The sequence below is a fragment of the Puma concolor genome, chromosome D2 (genome assembly GCF_028749965.1).
Source record: "Puma concolor isolate L17-30 chromosome D2, mPumCon1.1.hap2, whole genome shotgun sequence".
Classification (NCBI taxonomy): domain Eukaryota; kingdom Metazoa; phylum Chordata; class Mammalia; order Carnivora; family Felidae; genus Puma; species Puma concolor.
This window is the reverse complement of record NC_141677.1, coordinates 49,429,538-49,438,355: the sequence shown is the minus strand read 5'-3', so window position 1 is coordinate 49,438,355 and position 8,818 is coordinate 49,429,538.

Below are 8,818 nucleotides of genomic sequence, written 5' to 3'. Positions count from 1 at the left end.
TTTAACATTTATTTATTATTAAGAGACAGAGAGAGACAGAGCATGAGCATGCAAGGGGCAGAAAGAGGGGGAGACACAGAATCAGAAGCAGGGTCCAGGCTTCAAGCTGTCAGCACAGAGCCCGACGCTGGGCTCAAACCCACAAACCGAGAGATCATGACCTGAGCCGAAGTTGGACGCCCAACCAGCTGAGCCACCCAGGCACTCCCACCTCACCCAGCTTCTATTTTGATTTGTCATGTGTCTATCTGGAAAGTTAAAGGCAACTTTCCTAACCTCCCTAGTAGCTAAGATTCTGGGCGATTTAGTTTCTGCCAATTGGATGAGTTTCTCAACTTTAATTCAGGATAGAATTAACTAAATTTTGTAAATGGAACAGATACACCAATTGAAAGACAGAGATTGTCAGAGTACATTTAAAAACATGACCCAAATATATGTTGTCTACAAGAAATTCACTTCAAGTGTAATGATACAGGCAGATTGAAAGTAAAAGAATAGAAAAAGATAAACTATGCAAACATTAATCAAATAAAGCAGGAAAGACTATATTAAAATCAAATAAAGTAGGGGCGCTTGGGTGGCTCAGTTGGTTAAGCGGCCGACTGCGGCTCAGGTCACGATCTCGCGGTCTGTGAGTTTGAGCCCCGCGTCGGGCTCTGTGCTGACAGCTCAGAGCCTGGAGCCTGTTTCGGATTCTGTGTCTCCCTCTCTCTGACCCTCCCCCATTTGTGCTCTCTCTCTGTCCCAAAAATAAATAAACGTTAAAAAAAATTTTTTTTAAATCAAAATCAAATCAAATCAAATCAAATAAAGTAGATTTCAGAGCCACAATTATTACCAGAGACAGAGATATTATTAATGATAAAAGTCAATCTACTACGAAAACAGTAACGCTGATTGTGTACGTACACATCAAACGACAGGGCTGCGAATATGTAAAGCAAAAAGTGATAGAACTGAAATGAGAAGTAGACAAATCACCAATTATCACTGGAAACTTCAAACTCCCTGTTAAAAATTGATAAAATGACTAGACAGAAAAAAGGCAAGAATGCCATCACAGGCAACAGAAACTTATCAACATTCATAGAATGCTCCGCTCAACAGAATGCACATTCTTTGCAAGTGCCCACAAAATATATGTCAAGATAGACACTCTTAGGCTCTAAGATGAGCCTCACCAAATGTAAAAGAATTGAAATCACAGAGAGCGTATTCTCTGGCCACAGTAAAATCAAACTAGCAATCCATAACAGATGGACAACAGGAAAATCTCCAAACATTTGGAAACTAAACATCATACTTCTAAATAATGCATGAGTCAAAGAGGACATCTCAGAGGAAATCAAACCTACATTGAACTCAATTAAAATGGAAATGTAACATCAGAATTTCTGTGACACAGCTAAAAGCAGGGCTGAGAGGGAAACTTACAGCATTCAATGCACACATTAGAAGAGGAAAACTCTGAATAATTTAAGCACTTTCCACAAAAGAATCTGGAAAAAGAAGAGAGAAACAAATCCAGAGAAAGTTCCTGGAAATAATAAAGAGAAGAGAAGAAATCAGTGAAGCTTAAAACAGAAAAAAAGTGGGGAAATCAATGAAACAAAGAGCTTTGGAAAGTGTGATGAACTGACAAACCTGTAGCAAGATGGACAAATTTTTAAAAAGACAAAATTACCAAAATCAGAAATATAACAAGGGATATCACTACAGGCCCTTCAGACATCAAAAGGATAATAAAGGAATATTATAAACAACTCAACACACATAAATTTGAAAACTTAGATTAAATGGACCTATCCTTGAAAAGGACAAGTTACCACAGTGTATCCAAAATAATTAATAGTTTGAATAGCTTATAACTACTAAGAAAATGGAATTTGTCATTTAAAAATCCCTAGATACAAATCTTCAGGCCCAGATGGTTTCACCAAGAATTCTACAAAACGTTTAAAGTAACACAAAGTCCATACATCTTTTCCGGAAAATAGAGGAAAAGGAAACACTTCATCAAAATTAAGAGCTTCTGTCAATAAAATGATAAGAAAAGCTACAGAAAGGTGAGAAAATATTCACATATCCAACACAGGACTAATATCTAGAATATATAAAGGAGTCTCAAAATTCAACAGTAAAAATAAAAATAATAACTGAGTTAAGAAATGCACAAAGACACAAAGGAATTTTAACAAAGAGGATATAAAGATGGCAAGTAAGCACCTAAAATGATACTCAGCATCATTAGCCTCTAAGCAAATGCAAATTAAAACCACAATGAGCTCTCTCTATACACCTATCAGAATGGCTAAAATAAAAAGACATAGGGGCACCTGGGTGGCTCAGTCGGTTGAGCCTCCGACTTTGAGGTCATGATCTCGCGGTCCCTGAGTTGGAGCCCCACGTCGGGCGCTGTGCTGATGGGTTGGAGCCTGGAGCCTATTTCAGATTCTGTGTCTCCCTCTCTCTCTGACCCCCCCACCCCGTTCATGCTCTGTCTCTGTCTCAAAAGTAAATAAACGTTAAAAAAAGTTTATTTATTTTTGAGACAGAGAGAGACAGAGCATGAACGGGGGAGGGGTAGAGAGAGAGGGAGACACAGAATCGGAAGCAGGCTCCAGGCTCTGAGCCATCAGCCCAGAGCCCGATGCGGGGCTCGAACTCACGGACCGCGAGATCGTGACCTGAGTCGAAGTCGGGCGCTTAACCGACTGAGCCACACAGGCACCCCCCAAAAAAAATTTTTTTTTAAAGAGATAATACCATCGAATGCTCGCATGGATGTAGAAAAACTGGGTCACTCATACGCTGCTGATGAGAATGTAAAATTGGAGAGCCTCTTTGGAAAACAGTTTGTCAATTTCTTTAAAAAGTAAGCATGGAACTACCACAGGACCCAGGAATTATGGGATGAAACTCAAAGTTGAATTAGTTAATTAGGGGCTGAAGCATGAAGCCATAAAGGTTTATGTTCACATAAAAACTTGTTTACAAATATTTATAGCAGCTTCATTCACAACAGTTAAAAACTAGAAACTACCCAGATGTTTTCCAACGGGTTGAATAAGCGACGGATATCCATACCATGGAATACTACTCATCAATAAAAAGAAACCATGGATACAGGCAACAACCTGAATGAAGCCCCAGAGAATTATTCTGAGTGAAACTGCCCATCCCATAAGATAACGTACTTGATGATTCCATTTATATAACATTCTTAAAATGAAAAAAATTACAGACATGGTGAACAGAGGCATGGCTTCCAGGGTTTATGGAAAGGTGGGAGGTGGGCATGGCTATTAAAGGGGAACTTGAGGGATCCTTGTGGGGATGGAAATGCTCTGTCTCTTGACTGTCAATATCACCATCAATATCCTGCTTGTGATATTGTACTAGAGTTTCATGGTATGGATGTACCACAATTTGTGTATCTATTGGAGGAAACTAAGCAAAGTGTGCATGGTATATTGTTCCTTACAACTTCATGTGAACCTATAATTATCTAAAAATAAAAAGTTTATTGAAAAAAAGGAAAAAAAAAACTAATCCCGTAAGCAAATGGAAACAGAAGAATTAAGAATTAATGAAAACTCTGTCAATTCTTTTGACTACAAACTGTCTTTCATGAACGCCTCACAGAGTCTATCCTGAATAGAAATTTCTAACTCTAACCAATCTACTCCTTCTCCTAAAGATGGGATCAAGGTGAAGTTATCAGCATCCATCTCAATAAACTGCATATTTCGTCCAATTACCCTCTTCTTTTTCCAAGGTTCAGATAATCTGTTACCTAAAAAATCCTGAAGCAGCGTAAGGCCTGAAGCAAAGAGACACCAGACATGATTATTTCATTACTGATCTCTAAAATAATCTAATTAAACTCCATAAAAACTCAATTATAAGCAAGATTGATTGTTCAGAAAATGCTTGTTGAAAACCTCTACCACAGTATTATTGCCAAAATGAAACAGGGAAGGAAAAGTCTTTCAACGGCTCAGTTTCCAAACCTAAACTCAGTGATAGTGCCTTTTGTTTTCACTGACGTCTGAACACCTTGATTCGGGTCTTAGACAAACTGTATGCATGCCCACGTGGCCCAGCAAACAGGAAAATGAGCCCCTCCCACTGTTCTCTGCTAATGACAAGATTTACTACCGTGAGCCAGGAGTGACCTTCAGAAACAGCTGACCCTGTGGGCTAATTATGCTTCGAAAGAAAAGTAAAACATTAACTTGGCTGAAGGGTCACTGTTGCTTTGGGCATACATTACACACCATTCCATGCAATGAATTGGTGGACCCCATCACATCTCTTATGGTACATTTTGTAGTCCATATGCCCTGTCAATCCCAGGCAGAGACAAAATCGGAAATCCTGCTAGGGCTAGCCAGTGGATGAAAGCAATGCTTAAAATTTTCCTAAGAGATTGATATCATACCGTATATGCTTTGTGGATCTAAAGCCTCGATCCCCAACCGAGTCTTTTTCCAGCCACTTGAGTTAACTTTAAAGTTCTTTCTTCAAGAACCATCTTTAACCCACCGGGGGCACCCTGCTGGCCTGCTTTCATGCAGAGGTGGGATAACTCTCCATTTGGAGATGAATCCATCAAGTTTCATAATTTCCATAACTGAATATTAGACCGAGCTAAGCCCACGGAGTTCTAAGTCTATAAAAACGTGGCACAGTAAGTATTAGGGTGCCATCCCTGACAGGTGATAGGATGTTACCCTAAGTCTCAGCATTGTATGCCCCCGCCCTGGTACCCCACCCAGTCACTGCCATGCTCCCAGTCACTATTGAATATGTCCGATCTCTAAGGCTGGGTTTCTACTCTGTCTCTAATTTTGTATTCCAGTTCCCATTTGGCTGTGACCCAAGTTTTTCTGGCCATCCGGGCCTCCCTTTCTTCAAGGGCTAAAACCTGATTCCTTTACCACCCAGCTACTGACAACTCAAGATGTTATCACTCACCTGACTTTGAGTTTTGCCAGCTCTCAAAGATTCAAGCTCATGTTTCCAGAGTGCTATGAAACAGAAATTTTTGTTGATTTTTCTGCACTCACATAACCAGATCCACCCCAAAAAGAAAGAACAATCCCAGTTCAGACTCATCCTGGACAACCCTAGACAACTGGGATACTCCATTTAATTCAATGAAAGTGTTTTGAGTTCTCTTATATGTCTGGCACTTTGCCAGCTGTTGGAATTATAAAGATTAATATGACACAGCTCCTGCCCTCCCAAAGCTTGTCGCTAATTGGGAAAACATACATATAAACACAGATCTTCCAGCTAATATGGGAAATGATTTCCCTTCCCAGAGTAGGAGGGAAGGTGAGCACAAAAGAGAGAAAGAGATTTCCCAACACTGGAAAGAGTACCCCAGGTGGGATTTTGTAAGCAGCAGGCACCTGCACTAGCCCACCTGGAGCACCCTAGGGAGGTGGGGAGACTTTAGAGGGGACAGCCTGTATGGTAGGTGGCCTCACAGAGACTGGCCGCAAACCCTACAGTTCTCAGCCTCAGCCAAAAGTCGCACACCCAAGCCTGGGATGGAGACCTGGTACAGTCTGCCCTCAGAAAGGCAGGTAGGCGCTCATGGGGGCTTGGACAAGGAATGAATGAATCCAAGGTAGCCAGTGCAGGTCACGAATAAGAGTCCTCTCAGATGTTCTGGTAGAAATAAACCCCCCAGGCCCTCATAGAATTTTGGGGGTGGGTGGAAAAACCTGAGTTGCGGAGATAATGGATTTTTCTGCCAGCCCAGCAGAAGTGTGGTTCAAAGCCAACTATAATTAACTTTATAAAAATTGAACACTATGACCATTGTGTGTGTGTGTGTGTGTGTGTGTGCGCGCGCGCGCGTATGTAAAATAAATGTGTACATGCTTACAGGGATAAGAACAAAGCCCAGAATAAATATAGAGAAGGGCACCTGACATAGACATGGAGTCCAGCGAAATCTTCACGGAGAAGCAGATAGGTAAACTGAGTCTTGAAGAGTGGATTGATGGTTATCAGGTAAAGACTGAGCATAAAAGGGATCCAAGTGAAGTGAACCACGTGGGGGGCGGGGGTTGGAGGGAAAGACGGCAGCAGCAGATTTGCCTCTAGGTTCAAGCCCACGGTCTTCTTAGGTTTTGCCTGCTCCTGTTTTCTAGTTTCTATTTGTGAACAGCCCCTGACACGTTGCGCATGTTTGTGGGGCCCACTCTGGCCCTCTGTCTCCTTTTTAAGAACTACTCCAGAGCCATAACCAAAAGAGTGTCTCATTTACGTTGTCATCAACTGGGCATTCGTGATCTTTCACCACAGCTAGGATGATAAGACATTCAAACTGAAGGTGGCTTAGCAATAACCTAGTCCACTGTGATCCGCGTGCAGACAGAGGAACTGAAGGCCAGAGAGGAGAAATGACCTGTCATCTGTCACGCCTCTTGATGGAGGAAAATCTGCATCCAGGACCTCTAATAGCTAACCCTGGGTTCACAGTTTAGCAGCTTTTTTGTGTAACTTGCTCACCTTGTTCTGTGTGGATGGGTTCCCAAATGCCCCTCAGGGTTGTGTGGCTGCAGACACTGGCCCTGGGCTCACAGTGACTTCTGTCAGCGCCTGCCGCGTTGGGAGTTTATGATGATGTGTAGAACTGGCTGAAAATGGCACTAGAGCTCTCTCACCTCAGGGGATGACAGGGCTCAGGGTCCGGGTTAGGAGACAGTGTCTTCCTCAGCAGCAGAAAGGAGCTCAGCAGCGACGGGAGTCAGAACTGACCCTGCTGTTCCCCTTCGTGTTCTGACAGCCACCTCCAATTTCCACTGCGGCCGCCCTCCACCCTCCGGTTCTCTGCTACTGCCATCTGGAGGCCAAGGGGCAGGAAAAGCATGTGAAGGAGACTTCCCAAGATACAAACCCAGGACAGAAAATGTGGCTCTTGTCACCCAAGCAGTCTGGGCGGAATGAGGCCCTTTCACTGACCCTGTCCAGACACGGCAGGCAGTCACGGACCCCTGGACACCAGACCCCATCCCCAGGTGGCATCCATCATGACTGCAATGGTTGACTGAAACCCACCTTGAGAAATGCGCTTTTCCTCAGAAGAGGGAGCTTGAGAAGCTCAGGCCGTTGGAAAGTAATGAAACTTCTCGATGGAGAAGCTGATAAAAAGGGGAAGAGAGACACATGAACAACATGGAGTGTCCAGCCCCAGAGCCCAGGCCAGGCGAGAGCTCTCAGCCAAGGATGGCTGCTGGCTGAGCGAGAGACGCCAGCTGGGGCACAACTGGGGGGAGGTACCTTGCAGTTGGGCTACGGCCACTCTGGGGAGTCTTCAAAGAAAAGCAATAAGTAGGCCAGTCGGCACTCAGCCAGCTGGAGATTTCCAGAAATGGGCCTTTCAGATACTCCCCAGTTCAGATCTTTATGCACTGAACAGGCTTCATGCAAAAATCACCCAGTAAAAGAGATACTAGACCGTGCTGCCATCCCCAGACAGTTAAGACCTCCTGTTCCATCTAGGGTGCAGATTCAGTTGGGAAGGGCAGTGAAATTTGGGATGAAAGACGGGCAGAGTGGCGCTGCGTGGGGAAGCCCACTCCTCACCAACCTGTCACATGTCGTGACACACCACGGCCTCTTCAGTGATGGAAAGGGTGGTGGTATCCAAGCACGTCCAGAAATCCACAAATTCTTTGACACTCCTCCTGTCAAAAGGTGGAATCTGTTCTCTCTCCTCTGGAATATGGGCCAGTCCTAGTCACCTGCTCCTAACAAATAGAATACCCCGGAAGTAACTTGCATGGCTAGATCACAAAAGGTCATGGTGCGGCTTCCGCTTTCTCTCTCTCGGTCTCTCTATCCCTATCTCTCTCCCTCTCCCTCTCTCCCTCTCCATCAGGATGCTGGCACTTGGCACCCGGCCACCACCAGGCAGCCACATGGCAAAGCCACACGTGGGTGTGAGGGAGTGAATCCTCTGCCCATTGAGGCCCCAGGCTGTCAGGCTGCCCCAGAAGGTGCGAAGTGGAGCAGAGATGAGCTGAACTCACCGAGTCAGGCCCAAACTGCAGATTCATGAGCAAATTTAACATTGTCGTTAGTTTAAGCTGCTAAACGTTGAGGTGCTTGATCACACATCAACAGATATCCAGAGCAGAAAGCTTCTCATTCAGACTTACCATTTTTGCACTACTTGGAAACTGAGGCCCCAGTGGGGCAATGCTTGGCCATAAGGGTAGAGCTGCTGCTCAGACACTGGCGTCTGGCCTCCCGGACCAATGCCATATCCTTTGCCCCACATGAGGATACACGTTCTGTGTTTACTGGCATAGCACTCCCAGGAGGAGTGGGAAGTGGCCACCAAGTGGCCTCACCTGAGCAACCTCTATCTTCTTGTACTGATGTCACACAGCGGGATGGGCACCTGGGGTCCTGGGAATAGGTTCTCCTTGCATGCCACCCAGTGCTGTTTGTATAAAGAGCCCTGGGCACCTAGCAGGGGCTGGGGAGACAATGGTGGTGCTTTACCAGATCTCGGTACCCTGGGAGACAACCCCGCATAGATATGAGAAGGTAAATCTCTTCCCAGCCCCGGAGTGGCTGCCTGGATTCTCAGAGGGTCTCCTCTGAGGTGCAGGGAGCCAAGGGGCAGAAGCTCTGTCCAGCTGGAGCCCAGAGCTGGAAATTAATAGGGGAGAAACAGCAGTGAGCCTCATGCATGTGCTCTTTCCCCGGGCATGAGGATAGCATCTAGAGAGGATAAGCCGTCTTACAGAGAACTAATCATTGAAAGAAAAAAGTACTGTGCCCC